The sequence below is a fragment of the Tasmannia lanceolata genome, unplaced genomic scaffold (genome assembly GCF_043159265.1).
Source record: "Tasmannia lanceolata isolate RefF3 unplaced genomic scaffold, GAP_Taslan_0.1 ptg000003l, whole genome shotgun sequence".
NCBI lineage: Eukaryota > Viridiplantae > Streptophyta > Magnoliopsida > Canellales > Winteraceae > Tasmannia > Tasmannia lanceolata.
Genome location: NW_027518680.1, coordinates 28725262 through 28748356, shown reverse-complemented (window position 1 = coordinate 28748356; position 23095 = coordinate 28725262). Strand labels below are relative to the sequence as shown.

The window sequence follows — 23095 nt, the reverse complement described above, 5'->3', positions numbered from 1 at the left end:
ATCCTGCTAGATGACACCGGATGGACGATCCGAGCATGTCGGAAAGCCGGATGACCGCCAGGGCTGTCATCGCGCGATGAATCTTCCCGAGTACCCCCGAATCAATATAAGAATCGCCACGATCTGACGGGCGGATCAAAAGTTATCGTCGGAACGATATTTATGCACCAAGGGTAGCTCACGGCCAGTAAACACCTTCCGACCGGATTCATGACTCGCATCCACTAGTACACTCATCCGCTATAGCCTGTACGTCACTGAATCTGAACAAACCCCCGCTATAATTTAACCGCAAATGAAATGTCAGAACGAATTCCGTTTATCGAATCAAACGACACTATCACCCCGCCATAATAAAGACCGGACGTCTTTGAATTCACCATCCGGAAGAAAATAAAAAGATCCGAACCGAAACGTAAGAGGCGACGCACTAAACGTGCGTTTCAGTTCGCATCGATGTTCCAGAACCGAAAGATTGTTCGAAAAAAGTGGTAGATAGCCGAAAAAAGTGACAGGGGTGCAACACGAGGACTTCCCAGGAGGTCACCCATCCTAGTACTACTCTCGCCCAAGCACGCTTAACTTCGGAGTTCTGATGGGATCCAGTGCATTTGTGCTGGTATGATCGCACCCAGCATGCCTCTCCATTGTCAAAGTAATAAAGAGTATCCACTCGCATTGTCGTACGAAGTCCGTTTAAATGAAAGTGCGAAAAAATCCTGCTAGATGACATCGGATGGACGATCCGAGCATGTCGGGAAGCTGGATGACCGCCAGGGCTGTTATCGCGCGATGAATCTTCCCGAGTACCCCCGAATCAATATAAGAATCGCCACGATCTGACGGGCGGATCAAAAGTTATCGTCGGAACGATATTTGTGCACCACGGGTAGCTCACGGCCAGTAAACACCTTCCGACCGGATTCATGACTCGCATCCACTAGTACACTCATCCGCTATAGCCTGTACGTCACTGAATCTAAACAAACCCCCGCTATAATTTGACCGCAAATGAAATGTCAGAACGAATTCCGTTTATCGAATCAAACGACACTATCACCCCGCCATAATAAAGACCGGACGTCTTTGAATTCACCATCCGGAAGAAAATAAAAAGATCCGAACCGAAACGTATGAGGCGACGCACTAAACGTGCGTTTCAGTTCGCATCGATGTTCCAGAACCGAAAGATTGTTCGAAAAAAGTGGTAGATAGCCGAAAAAAGTGACAGGGGTGCAACACGAGGACTTCCCAGGAGGTCACCCATCCTAGTACTACTCTCGCCCAAGCACGCTTAACTTCAGAGTTCTGATGGGATCCAGTGCATTTGTGCTGGTATGATCGCACCCAGCATGCCTCTCCATTGTCAAAGTAATAAAGAGTTTCCACTCGCATTTTCGTACGAAGTCCGTTTAAATGAAAGTGCGAAAAAATCCTGCTAGATGACACCGGATGGACGATCCGAGCATGTCGGAAAGCCGGATGACCGCCAGGGCTGTCATCGCGCGATGAATCTTCCCGAGTACCCCCGAATCAATATAAGAATCGCCACGATCTGACGGGCGGATCAAAAGTTATCGTCGGAACGATATTTGTGCACCAAGGGTAGCTCACGGCCAGTAAACACCTTCCGACCGGATTCATGACTCGCATCCACTAGTACACTCATCCGCTATAGCCTGTACGTAACTGAATCTGAACAAACCCCCGCTATAATTTAACCGCAAATGAAATGTCAGAACGAATTCCGTTTATCGAATCAAACGACACTATCACCCCGCCATAATAAAGACCGGACGTCTTTGAATTCACCATCCGGAAGAAAATAAAAAGATCCGAACCGAAACGTAAGAGGCGACGCACTAAACGTGCGTTTCAGTTCGCATCGATGTTCCAGAACCGAAAGATTGTTCGAAAAAAGTGGTAGATAGCCGAAAAAAGTGACAGGGGTGCAACACGAGGACTTCCCAGGAGGTCACCCATCCTAGTACTACTCTCGCCCAAGCACGCTTAACTTCGGAGTTCTGATGGGATCCAGTGCATTTGTGCTGGTATGATCGCACCCAGCATGCCTCTCCATTGTCAAAGTAATAAAGAGTTTTCACTCGCATTGTCGTACGATGTCCGTTTAAATGAAAGTGCGAAAAAATCCTGCTAGATGACACCGGATGGACGATCCGAGCATGTCGGAAAGCCGGATGACCGCCATGGCTGTCATCGCGCGATGAATCTTCCCGAGTACCCCCGAATCAATATAAGAATCGCCACGATCTGACGGGCGGATGAAAAGTTATCGTCGGAACGATATTTGTGCACCAAGGGTAGCTCACGGCCAGTAAATACCTTCCGACCGGATTCATGACTCGCATCCACTAGTACACTCATCCGCTATAGCCTGTACGTCACTGAATCTAAACAAACCCCCGCTATAATTTGACCGCAAATGAAATGTCAGAACGAATTCCGTTTATCGAATCAAACGACACTATCACCCCGCCATAATAAAGACCGGACGTGTTTGAATTCACCATCCGGAAGAAAATAAAAAGATCCGAACCGAAACGTAGGAGGCGACGCACTAAACGTGCGTTTCAGTTCGCATCGATGTTCCAGAACCGAAAGATTGTTCGAAAAAAGTGGTAGATAGCCGAAAAAAGTGACATGGGTGCAACACGAGGACTTCCCAGGAGGTCACCCATCCTAGTACTACTCTCGCCCAAGCACGCTTAACTTCGGAGTTCTGATGGGATCCAGTGCATTTGTGCTGGTATGATCGCACCCAGCATGCCTCTCCATTGCCAAAGTAATAAAGAGTTTCCACTCGCATTGTCGTACGAAGTCCGTTTAAATGAAAGTGCGAAAAAACCCTGCTAGATGACATCGGATGGACGATCCGAGCATGTCGGGAAGCCGGATGACCGCCAGGGCTGTCATCGCGCGATGAATCTTCCCGAGTACCCCCGAATCAATATAAGAATCGCCACGATCTGACGGGCGGATCAAAAGTTATCGTCGGAACGATATTTGTGCACCAAGGTTAGCTCACGGCCAGTAAACACCTTCCGACCGGATTCATGACTCGCATCTACTGGTACACTCATCCGCTATAGCCTGTACGTCACTGAATCTAAACAAACCCCCGCTATAATTTGACCGCAAATGAAATGTCAGAACGAATTCCGTTTATCGAATCAAACGACACTATCACCCCGCCATAATAAAGACCGGACGTATTTGAATTCACCATCCGGAAGAAAATAAAAAGATCCGAACCGAAACGTAGGAGGCGTCGCACTAAACGTGCGTTTCAGTTCGCATCGATGTTCCAGAACCGAAAGATTGTTCGAAAAAAGTGGTAGATAGCCGAAAAAAGTGACAGGGGTGCAACACGAGGACTTCCGAGGAGGTCACCCATCCTAGTACTACTCTCGCCCAAGCACGCTTAACTTCGGAGTTCTGATGGGATCCAGTGCATTTGTGCTGTTATGATCGCACCCAGCATGCCTCTCCATTGTCAAAGTAATAAAGAGTTTCCACTCGCATTGTCGCACGAAGTCCGTTTAAATGAAAGTGCAAAAAAATCCGGCTAGATAACATCGGATGGACGATCCGAGCATGTCGGGAAGCTAGATGACCGCCAGGGCTGTTATCGCGCGATGAATCTTCCCGAGTAGCCACGAATCAATATAAGAATCGCCACGATCTGACGGGCGGATCAAAAGTTATCGTCGGAACGATATTTGTGCACCAAGGGTAGCTCACGGCCAGTAAACACCTTCCGACCGGATTCATGACTCGCATCCACTAGTACACTCATCCGCTATAGCCTGTACGTCACTGAATCTCAACAAACCCCCGCTATAATTTGACCGCAAATGAAATGTCAGAACGAATTCCGTTTATCGAATCAAACGACACTATCACCCCGCCATAATAAAGACCGGACGTCTTTGAATTCACCATCCGGAAGAAAATAAAAAGATCCGAACCGAAACGTAGGAGGCGACGCACTAAACGTGCGTTTCAGTTCGCATCGATGTTCCAGAACCGAAAGATTGTTCGAAAAAAGTGGTAGATAGCCGAAAAAAGTGACAGGGGTGTAACACGAGGACTTCCCAGGAGGTCACCCATCCTAGTACTACTCTCGCCCAAGCACGCTTAACTTCGGAGTTCTGATGGGATCCAGTGCATTTGTGCTGGTATGATCGCACCCAGCATGCCTCTCCATTGTTAAAGTAATAAAGAGTTTCCACTCGCATTGTCGTACGAAGTCCGTTTAAATGAAAGTGCGAAAAAATCCTGCTAAATGACATCGGATGGACGATCCGAGCATGTCGGGAAGCCGGATGACCGCCAGGGCTGTCATTGCGCGATTAAAATCTTCCCGAGTACCCCCGAATCAATATAAGAATCGCCACGATCTGACGGGCGGATCAAAAGTTATCGTCGGAACGATATTTGTGCACCAAGGGTAGCTCACGGCCAGTAAACACCTTCTGACCGGATTCATGACTCGCATCCACTAGTACACTCATCCGCTATAGCCTGTACGTCACTGAATCTAAACAAACCCCCGCTATAATTAGACCGCAAATGAAATGTCAGAACGAATTCCGTTTATCGAATCAAACGACACTACTACCCCGCCATAATAAAGACCGGACGTATTTGAATTCACCATCCGGAAGAAAATAAAAAGATCCGAACCGAAACGTAGGAGGCGTCGCACTAAACGTGAGTTTCAGTTCGCATCGATGTTCCAGAACCGAAATATTGTTCGAAAAAAGTGGTATATAGCCGAAAAAAGTGACAGGGGTGCAACACGAGGACTTCCCAGGAGGTCACCCATCCTAGTACTACTCTCGCCCAAGCACGCTTAACTTCGGAGTTCTGATGGGATCCAGTGCATTTGTGCTGGTATGATCGCACCCAGCATGCCTCTCCATTGTCAAAGTAATAAAGAGTTTCCACTCGCATTGTCGTACGAAGTCCGTTTAAATGAAAGTGCGAAAAAATCCTGCTAGATGACATCGGATGGACGATCCGAGCATGTCGGGAAGCTGGATGACCGCCAGGGCTGTTATCGCGCGTTGAATCTTCCCGAGTACCCCCGAATCAATATAAGAATCGCCACGATCTGACGGGCGGATCAAAAGTTATCGTCGGAACGATATTTGTGCACCACGGGTAGCTCACGGCCAGTAAACACCTTCCGACCGGATTCATGACTCGCATCCACTAGTACACTCATCCGCTATAGCCTGTACGTCACTGAATCTAAACAAACCCCCGCTATAATTTGACCGCAAATGAAATGTCAGAACGAATTCCGTTTATCGAATCAAACGACACTATCACCCCGCCATAATAAAGACCGGACGTCTTTGAATTCACCATCCGGAAGAAAATAAAAAGATCCGAACCGAAACGTATGAGGCGACGCACTAAACGTGCGTTTCAGTTCGCATCGATGTTCCAGAACCGAAAGATTGTTCGAAAAAAGTGGTAGATAGCCGAAAAAAGTGACAGGGGTGCAACACGAGGACTTCCCAGGAGGTCACCCATCCTAGTACTACTCTCGCCCAAGCACGCTTAACTTCGGAGTTCTGATGGGATCCAGTGCATTTGTGCTGGTATGATCGCACCCAGCATGCCTCTCCATTGTCAAAGTAATAAAGAGTTTCCACTCGCATTTTCGTACGAAGTCCGTTTAAATGAAAGTGCGAAAAAATCCTGCTAGATGACACCGGATGGACGATCCGAGCATGTCGGAAAGCTGGATGACCGCCATGGCTGTCATCGCGCGATGAATCTTCCCGAGTACCCCCGAATCAATATAAGAATCGCCACGATCTGACGGGCGGATCAAAAGTTATCGTCGGAACGATATTTGTGCACCAAGGGTAGCTCACGGCCAGTAAACACCTTCCGACCGGATTCATGACTCGCATCCACTAGTACACTCATCCGCTATAGCCTGTACGTCACTGAATCTGAACAAACCGCCGCTATAATTTGACCGCAAATGAAATGTCAGAACGAATTCCGTTTATCTAATCAAACGACACTATCACCCCGCCATAATAAAGACCGGACGTCTTTGAATTCACCATCCGGAAGAAAATAAAAAGATCCGAACCGAAACGTAGGAGGCGACGCACTAAACGTGCGTTTCAGTTCGCATCGATGTTCCAGAACCGAAAGATTGTTCGAAAAAAGTGGTAGATAGCCGAAAAAAGTGACAGGGGTGCAACACGAGGACTTCCCAGGAGGTCACCCATCCTAGTACTACTCTCGCCCAAGCACGCTTAACTTCGGAGTTCTGATGGGATCCAGTGCATTTGTGCTGGTATGATCGCACCCAGCATGCCTCTCCATTGTCAAAGTAATAAAGAGTTTCCACTCGCATTTTCGTACGAAGTCCGTTTAAATGAAAGTGCGAAAAAATCCTGCTAGATGACACCGGATGGACGATCCGAGCATGTCGGAAAGCCGGATGACCGCCAGGGCTGTAATCGCGCGATGAATCTTCCCGAGTACCCCCGAATCAATATAAGAATCGCCACGATCTGACGGGCGGATCAAAAGTTATCGTCGGAACGATATTTGTGCACCAAGGGTAGCTCACGGCCAGTAAACACCTTCCGACCGGATTCATGACTCGCATCCACTAGTACACTCATCCGCTATAGCCTGTACGTCACTGAATCTGAACAAACCCCCGCTATAATTTAACCGCAAATGAAATGTCAGAACGAATTCCGTTTATCGAATCAAACGACACTATCACCCCGCCATAATAAAGACCGGACGTCTTTGAATTCACCATCCGGAAGAAAATAAAAAGATCCGAACCGAAACGTAGGAGGCGACGCACTAAACGTGCGTTTCAGTTCGCATCGATGTTCCAGAACCGAAAGATTGTTCGAAAAAAGTGGTAGATAGCCGAAAAAAGTGACAGGGGTGTAACACGAGGACTTCCCAGGAGGTCACCCATCCTAGTACTACTCTCGCCCAAGCACGCTTAACTTCGGAGTTCTGATGGGATCCAGTGCATTTGTGCTGGTATGATCGCACCCAGCATGCCTCTCCATTGTTAAAGTAATAAAGAGTTTCCACTCGCATTGTCGTACGAAGTCCGTTTAAATGAAAGTGCGAAAAAATCCTGCTAAATGACATCGGATGGACGATCCGAGCATGTCGGGAAGCCGGATGACCGCCAGGGCTGTCATTGCGCGATTAAAATCTTCCCGAGTACCCCCGAATCAATATAAGAATCGCCACGATCTGACGGGCGGATCAAAAGTTATCGTCGGAACGATATTTGTGCACCAAGGGTAGCTCACGGCCAGTAAACACCTTCTGACCGGATTCATGACTCGCATCCACTAGTACACTCATCCGCTATAGCCTGTACGTCACTGAATCTAAACAAACCCCCGCTATAATTAGACCGCAAATGAAATGTCAGAACGAATTCCGTTTATCGAATCAAACGACACTACTACCCCGCCATAATAAAGACCGGACGTATTTGAATTCACCATCCGGAAGAAAATAAAAAGATCCGAACCGAAACGTAGGAGGCGTCGCACTAAACGTGAGTTTCAGTTCGCATCGATGTTCCAGAACCGAAATATTGTTCGAAAAAAGTGGTATATAGCCGAAAAAAGTGACAGGGGTGCAACACGAGGACTTCCCAGGAGGTCACCCATCCTAGTACTACTCTCGCCCAAGCACGCTTAACTTCGGAGTTCTGATGGGATCCAGTGCATTTGTGCTGGTATGATCGCACCCAGCATGCCTCTCCATTGTCAAAGTAATAAAGAGTTTCCACTCGCATTGTCGTACGAAGTCCGTTTAAATGAAAGTGCGAAAAAATCCTGCTAGATGACATCGGATGGACGATCCGAGCATGTCGGGAAGCTGGATGACCGCCAGGGCTGTTATCGCGCGTTGAATCTTCCCGAGTACCCCCGAATCAATATAAGAATCGCCACGATCTGACGGGCGGATCAAAAGTTATCGTCGGAACGATATTTGTGCACCACGGGTAGCTCACGGCCAGTAAACACCTTCCGACCGGATTCATGACTCGCATCCACTAGTACACTCATCCGCTATAGCCTGTACGTCACTGAATCTAAACAAACCCCCGCTATAATTTGACCGCAAATGAAATGTCAGAACGAATTCCGTTTATCGAATCAAACGACACTATCACCCCGCCATAATAAAGACCGGACGTCTTTGAATTCACCATCCGGAAGAAAATAAAAAGATCCGAACCGAAACGTATGAGGCGACGCACTAAACGTGCGTTTCAGTTCGCATCGATGTTCCAGAACCGAAAGATTGTTCGAAAAAAGTGGTAGATAGCCGAAAAAAGTGACAGGGGTGCAACACGAGGACTTCCCAGGAGGTCACCCATCCTAGTACTACTCTCGCCCAAGCACGCTTAACTTCGGAGTTCTGATGGGATCCAGTGCATTTGTGCTGGTATGATCGCACCCAGCATGCCTCTCCATTGTCAAAGTAATAAAGAGTTTCCACTCGCATTTTCGTACGAAGTCCGTTTAAATGAAAGTGCGAAAAAATCCTGCTAGATGACACCGGATGGACGATCCGAGCATGTCGGAAAGCTGGATGACCGCCATGGCTGTCATCGCGCGATGAATCTTCCCGAGTACCCCCGAATCAATATAAGAATCGCCACGATCTGACGGGCGGATCAAAAGTTATCGTCGGAACGATATTTGTGCACCAAGGGTAGCTCACGGCCAGTAAACACCTTCCGACCGGATTCATGACTCGCATCCACTAGTACACTCATCCGCTATAGCCTGTACGTCACTGAATCTGAACAAACCGCCGCTATAATTTGACCGCAAATGAAATGTCAGAACGAATTCCGTTTATCTAATCAAACGACACTATCACCCCGCCATAATAAAGACCGGACGTCTTTGAATTCACCATCCGGAAGAAAATAAAAAGATCCGAACCGAAACGTAGGAGGCGACGCACTAAACGTGCGTTTCAGTTCGCATCGATGTTCCAGAACCGAAAGATTGTTCGAAAAAAGTGGTAGATAGCCGAAAAAAGTGACAGGGGTGCAACACGAGGACTTCCCAGGAGGTCACCCATCCTAGTACTACTCTCGCCCAAGCACGCTTAACTTCGGAGTTCTGATGGGATCCAGTGCATTTGTGCTGGTATGATCGCACCCAGCATGCCTCTCCATTGTCAAAGTAATAAAGAGTTTCCACTCGCATTTTCGTACGAAGTCCGTTTAAATGAAAGTGCGAAAAAATCCTGCTAGATGACACCGGATGGACGATCCGAGCATGTCGGAAAGCCGGATGACCGCCAGGGCTGTAATCGCGCGATGAATCTTCCCGAGTACCCCCGAATCAATATAAGAATCGCCACGATCTGACGGGCGGATCAAAAGTTATCGTCGGAACGATATTTGTGCACCAAGGGTAGCTCACGGCCAGTAAACACCTTCCGACCGGATTCATGACTCGCATCCACTAGTACACTCATCCGCTATAGCCTGTACGTCACTGAATCTGAACAAACCCCCGCTATAATTTAACCGCAAATGAAATGTCAGAACGAATTCCGTTTATCGAATCAAACGACACTATCACCCCGCCATAATAAAGACCGGACGTCTTTGAATTCACCATCCGGAAGAAAATAAAAAGATCCGAACCGAAACGTAAGAGGCGACGCACTAAACGTGCGTTTCAGTTCGCATCGATGTTCCAGAACCGAAAGATTGTTCGAAAAAAGTGGTAGATAGCCGAAAAAAGTGACAGGGGTGCAACACGAGGACTTCCCAGGAGGTCACCCATCCTAGTACTACTCTCGCCCAAGCACGCTTAACTTCGGAGTTCTGATGGGATCCAGTGCATTTGTGCTGGTATGATCGCACCCAGCATGCCTCTCCATTGTCAAAGTAATAAAGAGTATCCACTCGCATTGTCGTACGAAGTCCGTTTAAATGAAAGTGCGAAAAAATCCTGCTAGATGACATCGGATGGACGATCCGAGCATGTCGGGAAGCTGGATGACCGCCAGGGCTGTTATCGCGCGATGAATCTTCCCGAGTACCCCCGAATCAATATAAGAATCGCCACGATCTGACGGGCGGATCAAAAGTTATCGTCGGAACGATATTTGTGCACCACGGGTAGCTCACGGCCAGTAAACACCTTCCGACCGGATTCATGACTCGCATCCACTAGTACACTCATCCGCTATAGCCTGTACGTCACTGAATCTAAACAAACCCCCGCTATAATTTGACCGCAAATGAAATGTCAGAACGAATTCCGTTTATCGAATCAAACGACACTATCACCCCGCCATAATAAAGACCGGACGTCTTTGAATTCACCATCCGGAAGAAAATAAAAAGATCCGAACCGAAACGTATGAGGCGACGCACTAAACGTGCGTTTCAGTTCGCATCGATGTTCCAGAACCGAAAGATTGTTCGAAAAAAGTGGTAGATAGCCGAAAAAAGTGACAGGGGTGCAACACGAGGACTTCCCAGGAGGTCACCCATCCTAGTACTACTCTCGCCAAGCACGCTTAACTTCGGAGTTCTGATGGGATCCAGTGCATTTGTGCTGGTATGATCGCACCCAGCATGCCTCTCCATTGTCAAAGTAATAAAGAGTTTCCACTCGCATTTTCGTACGAAGTCCGTTTAAATGAAAGTGCGAAAAAATCCTGCTAGATGACACCGGATGGACGATCCGAGCATGTCGGAAAGCCGGATGACCGCCAGGGCTGTCATCGCGCGATGAATCTTCCCGAGTACCCCCGAATCAATATAAGAATCGCCACGATCTGACGGGCGGATCAAAAGTTATCGTCGGAACGATATTTATGCACCAAGGGTAGCTCACGGCCAGTAAACACCTTCCGACCGGATTCATGACTCGCATCCACTAGTACACTCATCCGCTATAGCCTGTACGTCACTGAATCTGAACAAACCCCCGCTATAATTTAACCGCAAATGAAATGTCAGAACGAATTCCGTTTATCGAATCAAACGACACTATCACCCCGCCATAATAAAGACCGGACGTCTTTGAATTCACCATCCGGAAGAAAATAAAAAGATCCGAACCGAAACGTAAGAGGCGACGCACTAAACGTGCGTTTCAGTTCGCATCGATGTTCCAGAACCGAAAGATTGTTCGAAAAAAGTGGTAGATAGCCGAAAAAAGTGACAGGGGTGCAACACGAGGACTTCCCAGGAGGTCACCCATCCTAGTACTACTCTCGCCCAAGCACGCTTAACTTCGGAGTTCTGATGGGATCCAGTGCATTTGTGCTGGTATGATCGCACCCAGCATGCCTCTCCATTGTCAAAGTAATAAAGAGTATCCACTCGCATTGTCGTACGAAGTCCGTTTAAATGAAAGTGCGAAAAAATCCTGCTAGATGACATCGGATGGACGATCCGAGCATGTCGGGAAGCTGGATGACCGCCAGGGCTGTTATCGCGCGATGAATCTTCCCGAGTACCCCCGAATCAATATAAGAATCGCCACGATCTGACGGGCGGATCAAAAGTTATCGTCGGAACGATATTTGTGCACCACGGGTAGCTCACGGCCAGTAAACACCTTCCGACCGGATTCATGACTCGCATCCACTAGTACACTCATCCGCTATAGCCTGTACGTCACTGAATCTAAACAAACCCCCGCTATAATTTGACCGCAAATGAAATGTCAGAACGAATTCCGTTTATCGAATCAAACGACACTATCACCCCGCCATAATAAAGACCGGACGTCTTTGAATTCACCATCCGGAAGAAAATAAAAAGATCCGAACCGAAACGTATGAGGCGACGCACTAAACGTGCGTTTCAGTTCGCATCGATGTTCCAGAACCGAAAGATTGTTCGAAAAAAGTGGTAGATAGCCGAAAAAAGTGACAGGGGTGCAACACGAGGACTTCCCAGGAGGTCACCCATCCTAGTACTACTCTCGCCCAAGCACGCTTAACTTCAGAGTTCTGATGGGATCCAGTGCATTTGTGCTGGTATGATCGCACCCAGCATGCCTCTCCATTGTCAAAGTAATAAAGAGTTTCCACTCGCATTTTCGTACGAAGTCCGTTTAAATGAAAGTGCGAAAAAATCCTGCTAGATGACACCGGATGGACGATCCGAGCATGTCGGAAAGCTGGATGACCGCCAGGGCTGTTATTGCGCGATGAATCTTCCCGAGTACCCCCGAATCAATATAAGAATCGCCACGATCTGACGGGCGGATCAAAAGTTATCGTCGGAACGATATTTGTGCACCAAGGGTAGCTCACGGCCAGTAAACACCTTCCGACCGGATTCATGACTCGCATCCACTAGTACACTCATCCGCTATAGCCTGTACGTCACTGAATCTGAACAAACCCCCGCTATAATTTAACCGCAAATGAAATGTCAGAACGAATTCCGTTTATCGAATCAAACGACACTATCACCCCGCCATAATAAAGACCGGACGTCTTTGAATTCACCATCCGGAAGAAAATAAAAAGATCCGAACCGAAACGTAAGAGGCGACGCACTAAACGTGCGTTTCAGTTCGCATCGATGTTCCAGAACCGAAAGATTGTTCGAAAAAAGTGGTAGATAGCCGAAAAAAGTGACAGGGGTGCAACACGAGGACTTCCCAGGAGGTCACCCATCCTAGTACTACTCTCGCCCAAGCACGCTTAACTTCGGAGTTCTGATGGGATCCAGTGCATTTGTGCTGGTATGATCGCACCCAGCATGCCTCTCCATTGTCAAAGTAATAAAGAGTTTTCACTCGCATTGTCGTACGATGTCCGTTTAAATGAAAGTGCGAAAAAATCCTGCTAGATGACACCGGATGGACGATCCGAGCATGTCGGAAAGCCGGATGACCGCCATGGCTGTCATCGCGCGATGAATCTTCCCGAGTACCCCCGAATCAATATAAGAATCGCCACGATCTGACGGGCGGATGAAAAGTTATCGTCGGAACGATATTTGTGCACCAAGGGTAGCTCACGGCCAGTAAATACCTTCCGACCGGATTCATGACTCGCATCCACTAGTACACTCATCCGCTATAGCCTGTACGTCACTGAATCTAAACAAACCCCCGCTATAATTTGACCGCAAATGAAATGTCAGAACGAATTCCGTTTATCGAATCAAACGACACTATCACCCCGCCATAATAAAGACCGGACGTGTTTGAATTCACCATCCGGAAGAAAATAAAAAGATCCGAACCGAAACGTAGGAGGCGACGCACTAAACGTGCGTTTCAGTTCGCATCGATGTTCCAGAACCGAAAGATTGTTCGAAAAAAGTGGTAGATAGCCGAAAAAAGTGACAGGGGTGCAACACGAGGACTTCCCAGGAGGTCACCCATCCTAGTACTACTCTCGCCCAAGCACGCTTAACTTCGGAGTTCTGATGGGATCCAGTGCATTTGTGCTGGTATGATCGCACCCAGCATGCCTCTCCATTGTCAAAGTAATAAAGAGTATCCACTCGCATTGTCGTACGAAGTCCGTTTAAATGAAAGTGCGAAAAAATCCTGCTAGATGACATCGGATGGACGATCCGAGCATGTCGGGAAGCTGGATGACCGCCAGGGCTGTTATCGCGCGATGAATCTTCCCGAGTACCCCCGAATCAATATAAGAATCGCCACGATCTGACGGGCGGATCAAAAGTTATCGTCGGAACGATATTTGTGCACCACGGGTAGCTCACGGCCAGTAAACACCTTCCGACCGGATTCATGACTCGCATCCACTAGTACACTCATCCGCTATAGCCTGTACGTCACTGAATCTAAACAAACCCCCGCTATAATTTGACCGCAAATGAAATGTCAGAACGAATTCCGTTTATCGAATCAAACGACACTATCACCCCGCCATAATAAAGACCGGACGTCTTTGAATTCACCATCCGGAAGAAAATAAAAAGATCCGAACCGAAACGTATGAGGCGACGCACTAAACGTGCGTTTCAGTTCGCATCGATGTTCCAGAACCGAAAGATTGTTCGAAAAAAGTGGTAGATAGCCGAAAAAAGTGACAGGGGTGCAACACGAGGACTTCCCAGGAGGTCACCCATCCTAGTACTACTCTCGCCAAGCACGCTTAACTTCGGAGTTCTGATGGGATCCAGTGCATTTGTGCTGGTATGATCGCACCCAGCATGCCTCTCCATTGTCAAAGTAATAAAGAGTTTCCACTCGCATTTTCGTACGAAGTCCGTTTAAATGAAAGTGCGAAAAAATCCTGCTAGATGACACCGGATGGACGATCCGAGCATGTCGGAAAGCCGGATGACCGCCAGGGCTGTCATCGCGCGATGAATCTTCCCGAGTACCCCCGAATCAATATAAGAATCGCCACGATCTGACGGGCGGATCAAAAGTTATCGTCGGAACGATATTTATGCACCAAGGGTAGCTCACGGCCAGTAAACACCTTCCGACCGGATTCATGACTCGCATCCACTAGTACACTCATCCGCTATAGCCTGTACGTCACTGAATCTGAACAAACCCCCGCTATAATTTAACCGCAAATGAAATGTCAGAACGAATTCCGTTTATCGAATCAAACGACACTATCACCCCGCCATAATAAAGACCGGACGTCTTTGAATTCACCATCCGGAAGAAAATAAAAAGATCCGAACCGAAACGTAAGAGGCGACGCACTAAACGTGCGTTTCAGTTCGCATCGATGTTCCAGAACCGAAAGATTGTTCGAAAAAAGTGGTAGATAGCCGAAAAAAGTGACAGGGGTGCAACACGAGGACTTCCCAGGAGGTCACCCATCCTAGTACTACTCTCGCCCAAGCACGCTTAACTTCGGAGTTCTGATGGGATCCAGTGCATTTGTGCTGGTATGATCGCACCCAGCATGCCTCTCCATTGTCAAAGTAATAAAGAGTATCCACTCGCATTGTCGTACGAAGTCCGTTTAAATGAAAGTGCGAAAAAATCCTGCTAGATGACATCGGATGGACGATCCGAGCATGTCGGGAAGCTGGATGACCGCCAGGGCTGTTATCGCGCGATGAATCTTCCCGAGTACCCCCGAATCAATATAAGAATCGCCACGATCTGACGGGCGGATCAAAAGTTATCGTCGGAACGATATTTGTGCACCACGGGTAGCTCACGGCCAGTAAACACCTTCCGACCGGATTCATGACTCGCATCCACTAGTACACTCATCCGCTATAGCCTGTACGTCACTGAATCTAAACAAACCCCCGCTATAATTTGACCGCAAATGAAATGTCAGAACGAATTCCGTTTATCGAATCAAACGACACTATCACCCCGCCATAATAAAGACCGGACGTCTTTGAATTCACCATCCGGAAGAAAATAAAAAGATCCGAACCGAAACGTATGAGGCGACGCACTAAACGTGCGTTTCAGTTCGCATCGATGTTCCAGAACCGAAAGATTGTTCGAAAAAAGTGGTAGATAGCCGAAAAAAGTGACAGGGGTGCAACACGAGGACTTCCCAGGAGGTCACCCATCCTAGTACTACTCTCGCCCAAGCACGCTTAACTTCAGAGTTCTGATGGGATCCAGTGCATTTGTGCTGGTATGATCGCACCCAGCATGCCTCTCCATTGTCAAAGTAATAAAGAGTTTCCACTCGCATTTTCGTACGAAGTCCGTTTAAATGAAAGTGCGAAAAAATCCTGCTAGATGACACCGGATGGACGATCCGAGCATGTCGGAAAGCTGGATGACCGCCAGGGCTGTTATTGCGCGATGAATCTTCCCGAGTACCCCCGAATCAATATAAGAATCGCCACGATCTGACGGGCGGATCAAAAGTTATCGTCGGAACGATATTTGTGCACCAAGGGTAGCTCACGGCCAGTAAACACCTTCCGACCGGATTCATGACTCGCATCCACTAGTACACTCATCCGCTATAGCCTGTACGTCACTGAATCTGAACAAACCCCCGCTATAATTTAACCGCAAATGAAATGTCAGAACGAATTCCGTTTATCGAATCAAACGACACTATCACCCCGCCATAATAAAGACCGGACGTCTTTGAATTCACCATCCGGAAGAAAATAAAAAGATCCGAACCGAAACGTAAGAGGCGACGCACTAAACGTGCGTTTCAGTTCGCATCGATGTTCCAGAACCGAAAGATTGTTCGAAAAAAGTGGTAGATAGCCGAAAAAAGTGACAGGGGTGCAACACGAGGACTTCCCAGGAGGTCACCCATCCTAGTACTACTCTCGCCCAAGCACGCTTAACTTCGGAGTTCTGATGGGATCCAGTGCATTTGTGCTGGTATGATCGCACCCAGCATGCCTCTCCATTGTCAAAGTAATAAAGAGTTTTCTCTCGCATTGTCGTACGATGTCCGTTTAAATGAAAGTGCGAAAAAATCCTGCTAGATGACACCGGATGGACGATCCGAGCATGTCGGAAAGCCGGATGACCGCCATGGCTGTCATCGCGCGATGAATCTTCCCGAGTACCCCCGAATCAATATAAGAATCGCCACGATCTGACGGGCGGATGAAAAGTTATCGTCGGAACGATATTTGTGCACCAAGGGTAGCTCACGGCCAGTAAATACCTTCCGACCGGATTCATGACTCGCATCCACTAGTACACTCATCCGCTATAGCCTGTACGTCACTGAATCTAAACAAACCCCCGCTATAATTTGACCGCAAATGAAATGTCAGAACGAATTCCGTTTATCGAATCAAACGACACTATCACCCCGCCATAATAAAGACCGGACGTGTTTGAATTCACCATCCGGAAGAAAATAAAAAGATCCGAACCGAAACGTAGGAGGCGACGCACTAAACGTGCGTTTCAGTTCGCATCGATGTTCCAGAACCGAAAGATTGTTCGAAAAAAGTGGTAGATAGCCGAAAAAAGTGACAGGGGTGCAACACGAGGACTTCCCAGGAGGTCACCCATCCTAGTACTACTCTCGCCCAAGCACGCTTAACTTCGGAGTTCTGATGGGATCCAGTGCATTTGTGCTGGTATGATCGCACCCAGCATGCCTCTCCATTGCCAAAGTAATAAAGAGTTTCCACTCGCATTGTCGTACGAAGTCCGTTTAAATGAAAGTGCGAAAAAACCCTGCTAGATGACATCGGATGGACGATCCGAGCATGTCGGGAAGCCGGATGACCGCCAGGGCTGTCATCGCGCGATGAATCTTCCCGAGTACCCCCGAATCAATATAAGAATCGCCACGATCTGACGGGCGGATCAAAAGTTATCGTCGGAACGATATTTGTGCACCAAGGTTAGCTCACGGCCAGTAAACACCTTCCGACCGGATTCATGACTCGCATCTACTGGTACACTCATCCGCTATAGCCTGTACGTCACTGAATCTAAACAAACCCCCGCTATAATTTGACCGCAAATGAAATGTCAGAACGAATTCCGTTTATCGAATCAAACGACACTATCACCCCGCCATAATAAAGACCGGACGTATTTGAATTCACCATCCGGAAGAAAATAAAAAGATCCGAACCGAAACGTAGGAGGCGTCGCACTAAACGTGCGTTTCAGTTCGCATCGATGTTCCAGAACCGAAAGATTGTTCGAAAAAAGTGGTAGATAGCCGAAAAAAGTGACAGGGGTGCAACACGAGGACTTCCGAGGAGGTCACCCATCCTAGTACTACTCTCGCCCAAGCACGCTTAACTTCGGAGTTCTGATGGGATCCAGTGCATTTGTGCTGTTATGATCGCACCCAGCATGCCTCTCCATTGTCAAAGTAATAAAGAGTTTCCACTCGCATTGTCGCACGAAGTCCGTTTAAATGAAAGTGCAAAAAAATCCGGCTAGATAACATCGGATGGACGATCCGAGCATGTCGGGAAGCTGGATGACCGCCAGGGCTGTTATCGCGCGATGAATCTTCCCGAGTAGCCACGAATCAATATAAGAATCGCCACGATCTGACGGGCGGATCAAAAGTTATCGTCGGAACGATATTTGTGCACCAAGGGTAGCTCACGGCCAGTAAACACCTTCCGACCGGATTCATGACTCGCATCCACTAGTACACTCATCCGCTATAGCCTGTACGTCACTGAATCTAAACAAACCCCCGCTATAATTTGACCGCAAATGAAATGTCAGAACGAATTCCGTTTATCGAATCAAACGACACTATCACCCCGCCATAATAAAGACCGGACGTCTTTGAATTCACCATCCGGAAGAAAATAAAAAGATCCGAACCGAAACGTAGGAGGCGACGCACTAAACGTGCGTTTCAGTTCGCATCGATGTTCCAGAACCGAAAGATTGTTCGAAAAAAGTGGTAGATAGCCGAAAAAAGTGACAGGGGTGTAACACGAGGACTTCCCAGGAGGTCACCCATCCTAGTACTACTCTCGCCCAAGCACGCTTACCTTCGGAGTTCTGATGGGATCCAGTGCATTTGTGCTGGTATGATCGCACCCAGCATGCCTCTCCATTGTTAAAGTAATAAAGAGTTTCCACTCGCATTGTCGTACGAAGTCCGTTTAAATGAAAGTGCGAAAAAATCCTGCTAGATGACATCGGATGGACGATCCGAGCATGTCGGGAAGCCGGATGACCGCCAGGGCTGTCATTGCGCGATTAAAATCTTCCCGAGTACCCCCGAATCAATATAAGAATCGCCACGATCTGACGGGCGGATCAAAAGTTATCGTCGGAACGATATTTGTGCACCAAGGGTAGCTCACGGCCAGTAAACACCTTCTGACCGGATTCATGACTCGCATCCACTAGTACACTCATCCGCTATAGCCTGTACGTCACTGAATCTAAACAAACCCCCGCTATAATTAGACCGCAAATGAAATGTCAGAACGAATTCCGTTTATCGAATCAAACGACACTACTACCCCGCCATAATAAAGACCGGACGTATTTGAATTCACCATCCGGAAGAAAATAAAAAGATCCGAACCGAAACGTAGGAGGCGTCGCACTAAACGTGAGTTTCAGTTCGCATCGATGTTCCAGAACCGAAAGATTGTTCGAAAAAAGTGGTAGATAGCCGAAAAAAGTGACAGGGGTGCAACACGAGGACTTCCCAGGAGGTCACCCATCCTAGTACTACTCTCGCCCAAGCACGCTTAACTTCGGAGTTCTGATGGGATCCAGTGCATTTGTGCTGGTATGATCGCACCCAGCATGCCTCTCCATTGTCAAAGTAATAAAGAGTTTCCACTCGCATTGTCGTACGAAGTCCGTTTAAATGAAAGTGCGAAAAAATCCTGCTAGATGACATCGGATGGACGATCCGAGCATGTCGGGAAGCTGGATGACCGCCAGGGCTGTTATCGCGCGTTGAATCTTCCCGAGTACCCCCGAATCAATATAAGAATCGCCACGATCTGACGGGCGGATCAAAAGTTATCGTCGGAACGATATTTGTGCACCACGGGTAGCTCACGGCCAGTAAACACCTTCCGACCGGATTCATGACTCGCATCCACTAGTACACTCATCCGCTATAGCCTGTACGTCACTGAATCTAAACAAACCCCCGCTATAATTTGACCGCAAATGAAATGTCAGAACGAATTCCGTTTATCGAATCAAACGACACTATCACCCCGCCATAATAAAGACCGGACGTCTTTGAATTCACCATCCGGAAGAAAATAAAAAGATCCGAACCGAAACGTATGAGGCGACGCACTAAACGTGCGTTTCAGTTCGCATCGATGTTGCAGAACCGAAAGATTGTTCGAAAAAAGTGGTAGATAGCCGAAAAAAGTGACAGGGGTGCAACACGAGGACTTCCCAGGAGGTCACCCATCCTAGTACTACTCTCGCCCAAGCACGCTTAACTTCGGAGTTCTGATGGGATCCAGTGCATTTGTGCTGGTATGATCGCACCCAGCATGCCTCTCCATTGTCAAAGTAATAAAGAGTTTCCACTCGCATTTTCGTACGAAGTCCGTTTAAATGAAAGTGCGAAAAAATCCTGCTAGATGACACCGGATGGACGATCCGAGCATGTCGGAAAGCTGGATGACCGCCATGGCTGTCATCGCGCGATGAATCTTCCCGAGTACCCCCGAATCAATATAAGAATCGCCACGATCTGACGGGCGGATCAAAAGTTATCGTCGGAACGATATTTGTGCACCAAGGGTAGCTCACGGCCAGTAAATACCTTCCGACCGGATTCATGACTCGCATCCACTAGTACACTCATCCGCTATAGCCTGTACGTCACTGAATCTAAACAAACCCCCGCTATAATTTGACCGCAAATGAAATGTCAGAACGAATTCCGTTTATCGAATCAAACGACACTATCACCCCGCCATAATAAAGACCGGACGTGTTTGAATTCACCATCCGGAAGAAAATAAAAAGATCCGAACCGAAACGTAGGAGGCGACGCACTAAACGTGCGTTTCAGTTCGCATCGATGTTCCAGAACCGAAAGATTGTTCGAAAAAAGTGGTAGATAGCCGAAAAAAGTGACAGGGGTGCAACACGAGGACTTCCCAGGAGGTCACCCATCCTAGTACTACTCTCGCCCAAGCACGCTTAACTTCGGAGTTCTGATGGGATCCAGTGCATTTGTGCTGGTATGATCGCACCCAGCATGCCTCTCCATTGCCAAAGTAATAAAGAGTTTTCTCTCGCATTGTCGTACGATGTCCGTTTAAATGAAAGTGCGAAAAAATCCTGCTAGATGACACCGGATGGACGATCCGAGCATGTCGGAAAGCCGGATGACCGCCATGGCTGTCATCGCGCGATGAATCTTCCCGAGTACCCCCGAATCAATATAAGAATCGCCACGATCTGACGGGCGGATGAAAAGTTATCGTCGGAACGATATTTGTGCACCAAGGGTAGCTCACGGCCAGTAAATACCTTCCGACCGGATTCATGACTCGCATCCACTAGTACACTCATCCGCTATAGCCTGTACGTCACTGAATCTAAACAAACCCCCGCTATAATTTGACCGCAAATGAAATGTCAGAACGAATTCCGTTTATCGAATCAAACGACACTATCACCCCGCCATAATAAAGACCGGACGTGTTTGAATTCACCATCCGGAAGAAAATAAAAAGATCCGAACCGAAACGTAGGAGGCGACGCACTAAACGTGCGTTTCAGTTCGCATCGATGTTCCAGAACCGAAAGATTGTTCGAAAAAAGTGGTAGATAGCCGAAAAAAGTGACAGGGGTGCAACACGAGGACTTCCCAGGAGGTCACCCATCCTAGTACTACTCTCGCCCAAGCACGCTTAACTTCGGAGTTCTGATGGGATCCAGTGCATTTGTGCTGGTATGATCGCACCCAGCATGCCTCTCCATTGTCAAAGTAATAAAGAGTATCCACTCGCATTGTCGTACGAAGTCCGTTTAAATGAAAGTGCGAAAAAATCCTGCTAGATGACATCGGATGGACGATCCGAGCATGTCGGGAAGCTGGATGACCGCCAGGGCTGTTATCGCGCGATGAATCTTCCCGAGTACCCCCGAATCAATATAAGAATCGCCACGATCTGACGGGCGGATCAAAAGTTATCGTCGGAACGATATTTGTGCACCACGGGTAGCTCACGGCCAGTAAACACCTTCCGACCGGATTCATGACTCGCATCCACTAGTACACTCATCCGCTATAGCCTGTACGTCACTGAATCTAAACAAACCCCCGCTATAATTTGACCGCAAATGAAATGTCAGAACGAATTCCGTTTATCGAATCAAACGACACTATCACCCCGCCATAATAAAGACCGGACGTCTTTGAATTCACCATCCGGAAGAAAATAAAAAGATCCGAACCGAAACGTATGAGGCGACGCACTAAACGTGCGTTTCAGTTCGCATCGATGTTCCAGAACCGAAAGATTGTTCGAAAAAAGTGGTAGATAGCCGAAAAAAGTGACAGGGGTGCAACACGAGGACTTCCCAGGAGGTCACCCATCCTAGTACTACTCTCGCCCAAGCACGCTTAACTTCAGAGTTCTGATGGGATCCAGTGCATTTGTGCTGGTATGATCGCACCCAGCATGCCTCTCCATTGTCAAAGTAATAAAGAGTTTCCACTCGCATTTTCGTACGAAGTCCGTTTAAATGAAAGTGCGAAAAAATCCTGCTAGATGACACCGGATGGACGATCCGAGCATGTCGGAAAGCTGGATGACCGCCAGGGCTGTTATTGCGCGATGAATCTTCCCGAGTACCCCCGAATCAATATAAGAATCGCCACGATCTGACGGGCGGATCAAAAGTTATCGTCGGAACGATATTTGTGCACCAAGGGTAGCTCACGGCCAGTAAACACCTTCCGACCGGATTCATGACTCGCATCCACTAGTACACTCATCCGCTATAGCCTGTACGTCACTGAATCTGAACAAACCCCCGCTATAATTTAACCGCAAATGAAATGTCAGAACGAATTCCGTTTATCGAATCAAACGACACTATCACCCCGCCATAATAAAGACCGGACGTCTTTGAATTCACCATCCGGAAGAAAATAAAAAGATCCGAACCGAAACGTAAGAGGCGACGCACTAAACGTGCGTTTCAGTTCGCATCGATGTTCCAGAACCGAAAGATTGTTCGAAAAAAGTGGTAGATAGCCGAAAAAAGTGACAGGGGTGCAACACGAGGACTTCCCAGGAGGTCACCCATCCTAGTACTACTCTCGCCCAAGCACGCTTAACTTCGGAGTTCTGATGGGATCCAGTGCATTTGTGCTGGTATGATCGCACCCAGCATGCCTCTCCATTGTCAAAGTAATAAAGAGTTTTCTCTCGCATTGTCGTACGATGTCCGTTTAAATGAAAGTGCGAAAAAATCCTGCTAGATGACACCGGATGGACGATCCGAGCATGTCGGAAAGCCGGATGACCGCCATGGCTGTCATCGCGCGATGAATCTTCCCGAGTACCCCCGAATCAATATAAGAATCGCCACGATCTGACGGGCGGATGAAAAGTTATCGTCGGAACGATATTTGTGCACCAAGGGTAGCT

The 23095-nt window shown here is 47.9% G+C and overlaps 32 non-coding genes across 32 annotated transcripts; all 32 read right to left on the bottom strand.

Moving 5' to 3' along the window:
- Window positions 1-514: 514 nt before the first annotated feature.
- On the bottom strand, window positions 515-633 carry LOC143871828 (5S ribosomal RNA). Its single transcript, XR_013246583.1, has one exon. It is a non-coding gene; the product is annotated as a 5S ribosomal RNA (ribosomal RNA).
- Window positions 634-1230: 597 nt separating this feature from the next.
- Window positions 1231-1349, bottom strand: LOC143873375 (5S ribosomal RNA). Its single transcript, XR_013248086.1, has one exon. It is a non-coding gene; the product is annotated as a 5S ribosomal RNA (ribosomal RNA).
- A 597-nt stretch (window positions 1350-1946) lies between these two features.
- LOC143871817 (5S ribosomal RNA) lies at window positions 1947-2065 on the bottom strand. Its single transcript, XR_013246571.1, has one exon. It is a non-coding gene; the product is annotated as a 5S ribosomal RNA (ribosomal RNA).
- A 597-nt stretch (window positions 2066-2662) lies between these two features.
- On the bottom strand, window positions 2663-2781 carry LOC143873114 (5S ribosomal RNA). The gene has a single exon (XR_013247835.1). It is a non-coding gene; the product is annotated as a 5S ribosomal RNA (ribosomal RNA).
- Window positions 2782-3378: 597 nt separating this feature from the next.
- On the bottom strand, window positions 3379-3497 carry LOC143874729 (5S ribosomal RNA). The gene has a single exon (XR_013249400.1). It is a non-coding gene; the product is annotated as a 5S ribosomal RNA (ribosomal RNA).
- Window positions 3498-4094: 597 nt separating this feature from the next.
- Window positions 4095-4213, bottom strand: LOC143873732 (5S ribosomal RNA). Its single transcript, XR_013248434.1, has one exon. It is a non-coding gene; the product is annotated as a 5S ribosomal RNA (ribosomal RNA).
- A 599-nt stretch (window positions 4214-4812) lies between these two features.
- On the bottom strand, window positions 4813-4931 carry LOC143871804 (5S ribosomal RNA). The gene has a single exon (XR_013246560.1). It is a non-coding gene; the product is annotated as a 5S ribosomal RNA (ribosomal RNA).
- A 597-nt stretch (window positions 4932-5528) lies between these two features.
- LOC143871793 (5S ribosomal RNA) lies at window positions 5529-5647 on the bottom strand. The gene has a single exon (XR_013246549.1). It is a non-coding gene; the product is annotated as a 5S ribosomal RNA (ribosomal RNA).
- A 597-nt stretch (window positions 5648-6244) lies between these two features.
- On the bottom strand, window positions 6245-6363 carry LOC143871781 (5S ribosomal RNA). Its single transcript, XR_013246538.1, has one exon. It is a non-coding gene; the product is annotated as a 5S ribosomal RNA (ribosomal RNA).
- A 597-nt stretch (window positions 6364-6960) lies between these two features.
- Window positions 6961-7079, bottom strand: LOC143873730 (5S ribosomal RNA). Its single transcript, XR_013248433.1, has one exon. It is a non-coding gene; the product is annotated as a 5S ribosomal RNA (ribosomal RNA).
- Window positions 7080-7678: 599 nt separating this feature from the next.
- Window positions 7679-7797, bottom strand: LOC143871769 (5S ribosomal RNA). Its single transcript, XR_013246527.1, has one exon. It is a non-coding gene; the product is annotated as a 5S ribosomal RNA (ribosomal RNA).
- Window positions 7798-8394: 597 nt separating this feature from the next.
- On the bottom strand, window positions 8395-8513 carry LOC143871758 (5S ribosomal RNA). The gene has a single exon (XR_013246516.1). It is a non-coding gene; the product is annotated as a 5S ribosomal RNA (ribosomal RNA).
- A 597-nt stretch (window positions 8514-9110) lies between these two features.
- On the bottom strand, window positions 9111-9229 carry LOC143871746 (5S ribosomal RNA). The gene has a single exon (XR_013246504.1). It is a non-coding gene; the product is annotated as a 5S ribosomal RNA (ribosomal RNA).
- Window positions 9230-9826: 597 nt separating this feature from the next.
- Window positions 9827-9945, bottom strand: LOC143871734 (5S ribosomal RNA). The gene has a single exon (XR_013246493.1). It is a non-coding gene; the product is annotated as a 5S ribosomal RNA (ribosomal RNA).
- Window positions 9946-10542: 597 nt separating this feature from the next.
- On the bottom strand, window positions 10543-10660 carry LOC143874833 (5S ribosomal RNA). Its single transcript, XR_013249501.1, has one exon. It is a non-coding gene; the product is annotated as a 5S ribosomal RNA (ribosomal RNA).
- A 597-nt stretch (window positions 10661-11257) lies between these two features.
- On the bottom strand, window positions 11258-11376 carry LOC143871723 (5S ribosomal RNA). Its single transcript, XR_013246482.1, has one exon. It is a non-coding gene; the product is annotated as a 5S ribosomal RNA (ribosomal RNA).
- A 597-nt stretch (window positions 11377-11973) lies between these two features.
- Window positions 11974-12092, bottom strand: LOC143873374 (5S ribosomal RNA). The gene has a single exon (XR_013248085.1). It is a non-coding gene; the product is annotated as a 5S ribosomal RNA (ribosomal RNA).
- A 597-nt stretch (window positions 12093-12689) lies between these two features.
- LOC143871712 (5S ribosomal RNA) lies at window positions 12690-12808 on the bottom strand. Its single transcript, XR_013246471.1, has one exon. It is a non-coding gene; the product is annotated as a 5S ribosomal RNA (ribosomal RNA).
- A 597-nt stretch (window positions 12809-13405) lies between these two features.
- LOC143871700 (5S ribosomal RNA) lies at window positions 13406-13524 on the bottom strand. Its single transcript, XR_013246460.1, has one exon. It is a non-coding gene; the product is annotated as a 5S ribosomal RNA (ribosomal RNA).
- A 597-nt stretch (window positions 13525-14121) lies between these two features.
- LOC143874832 (5S ribosomal RNA) lies at window positions 14122-14239 on the bottom strand. The gene has a single exon (XR_013249500.1). It is a non-coding gene; the product is annotated as a 5S ribosomal RNA (ribosomal RNA).
- Window positions 14240-14836: 597 nt separating this feature from the next.
- LOC143871689 (5S ribosomal RNA) lies at window positions 14837-14955 on the bottom strand. The gene has a single exon (XR_013246449.1). It is a non-coding gene; the product is annotated as a 5S ribosomal RNA (ribosomal RNA).
- Window positions 14956-15552: 597 nt separating this feature from the next.
- LOC143873373 (5S ribosomal RNA) lies at window positions 15553-15671 on the bottom strand. The gene has a single exon (XR_013248084.1). It is a non-coding gene; the product is annotated as a 5S ribosomal RNA (ribosomal RNA).
- Window positions 15672-16268: 597 nt separating this feature from the next.
- On the bottom strand, window positions 16269-16387 carry LOC143871678 (5S ribosomal RNA). Its single transcript, XR_013246438.1, has one exon. It is a non-coding gene; the product is annotated as a 5S ribosomal RNA (ribosomal RNA).
- Window positions 16388-16984: 597 nt separating this feature from the next.
- Window positions 16985-17103, bottom strand: LOC143871667 (5S ribosomal RNA). Its single transcript, XR_013246427.1, has one exon. It is a non-coding gene; the product is annotated as a 5S ribosomal RNA (ribosomal RNA).
- A 597-nt stretch (window positions 17104-17700) lies between these two features.
- Window positions 17701-17819, bottom strand: LOC143874728 (5S ribosomal RNA). The gene has a single exon (XR_013249399.1). It is a non-coding gene; the product is annotated as a 5S ribosomal RNA (ribosomal RNA).
- Window positions 17820-18416: 597 nt separating this feature from the next.
- Window positions 18417-18535, bottom strand: LOC143874577 (5S ribosomal RNA). The gene has a single exon (XR_013249252.1). It is a non-coding gene; the product is annotated as a 5S ribosomal RNA (ribosomal RNA).
- Window positions 18536-19134: 599 nt separating this feature from the next.
- LOC143871656 (5S ribosomal RNA) lies at window positions 19135-19253 on the bottom strand. Its single transcript, XR_013246416.1, has one exon. It is a non-coding gene; the product is annotated as a 5S ribosomal RNA (ribosomal RNA).
- Window positions 19254-19850: 597 nt separating this feature from the next.
- LOC143871643 (5S ribosomal RNA) lies at window positions 19851-19969 on the bottom strand. Its single transcript, XR_013246405.1, has one exon. It is a non-coding gene; the product is annotated as a 5S ribosomal RNA (ribosomal RNA).
- A 597-nt stretch (window positions 19970-20566) lies between these two features.
- On the bottom strand, window positions 20567-20685 carry LOC143871630 (5S ribosomal RNA). The gene has a single exon (XR_013246393.1). It is a non-coding gene; the product is annotated as a 5S ribosomal RNA (ribosomal RNA).
- Window positions 20686-21282: 597 nt separating this feature from the next.
- Window positions 21283-21401, bottom strand: LOC143871619 (5S ribosomal RNA). Its single transcript, XR_013246382.1, has one exon. It is a non-coding gene; the product is annotated as a 5S ribosomal RNA (ribosomal RNA).
- A 597-nt stretch (window positions 21402-21998) lies between these two features.
- Window positions 21999-22117, bottom strand: LOC143873372 (5S ribosomal RNA). The gene has a single exon (XR_013248083.1). It is a non-coding gene; the product is annotated as a 5S ribosomal RNA (ribosomal RNA).
- A 597-nt stretch (window positions 22118-22714) lies between these two features.
- On the bottom strand, window positions 22715-22833 carry LOC143871608 (5S ribosomal RNA). The gene has a single exon (XR_013246370.1). It is a non-coding gene; the product is annotated as a 5S ribosomal RNA (ribosomal RNA).
- Between the last annotated feature and the right edge of the window lie 262 nt (window positions 22834-23095).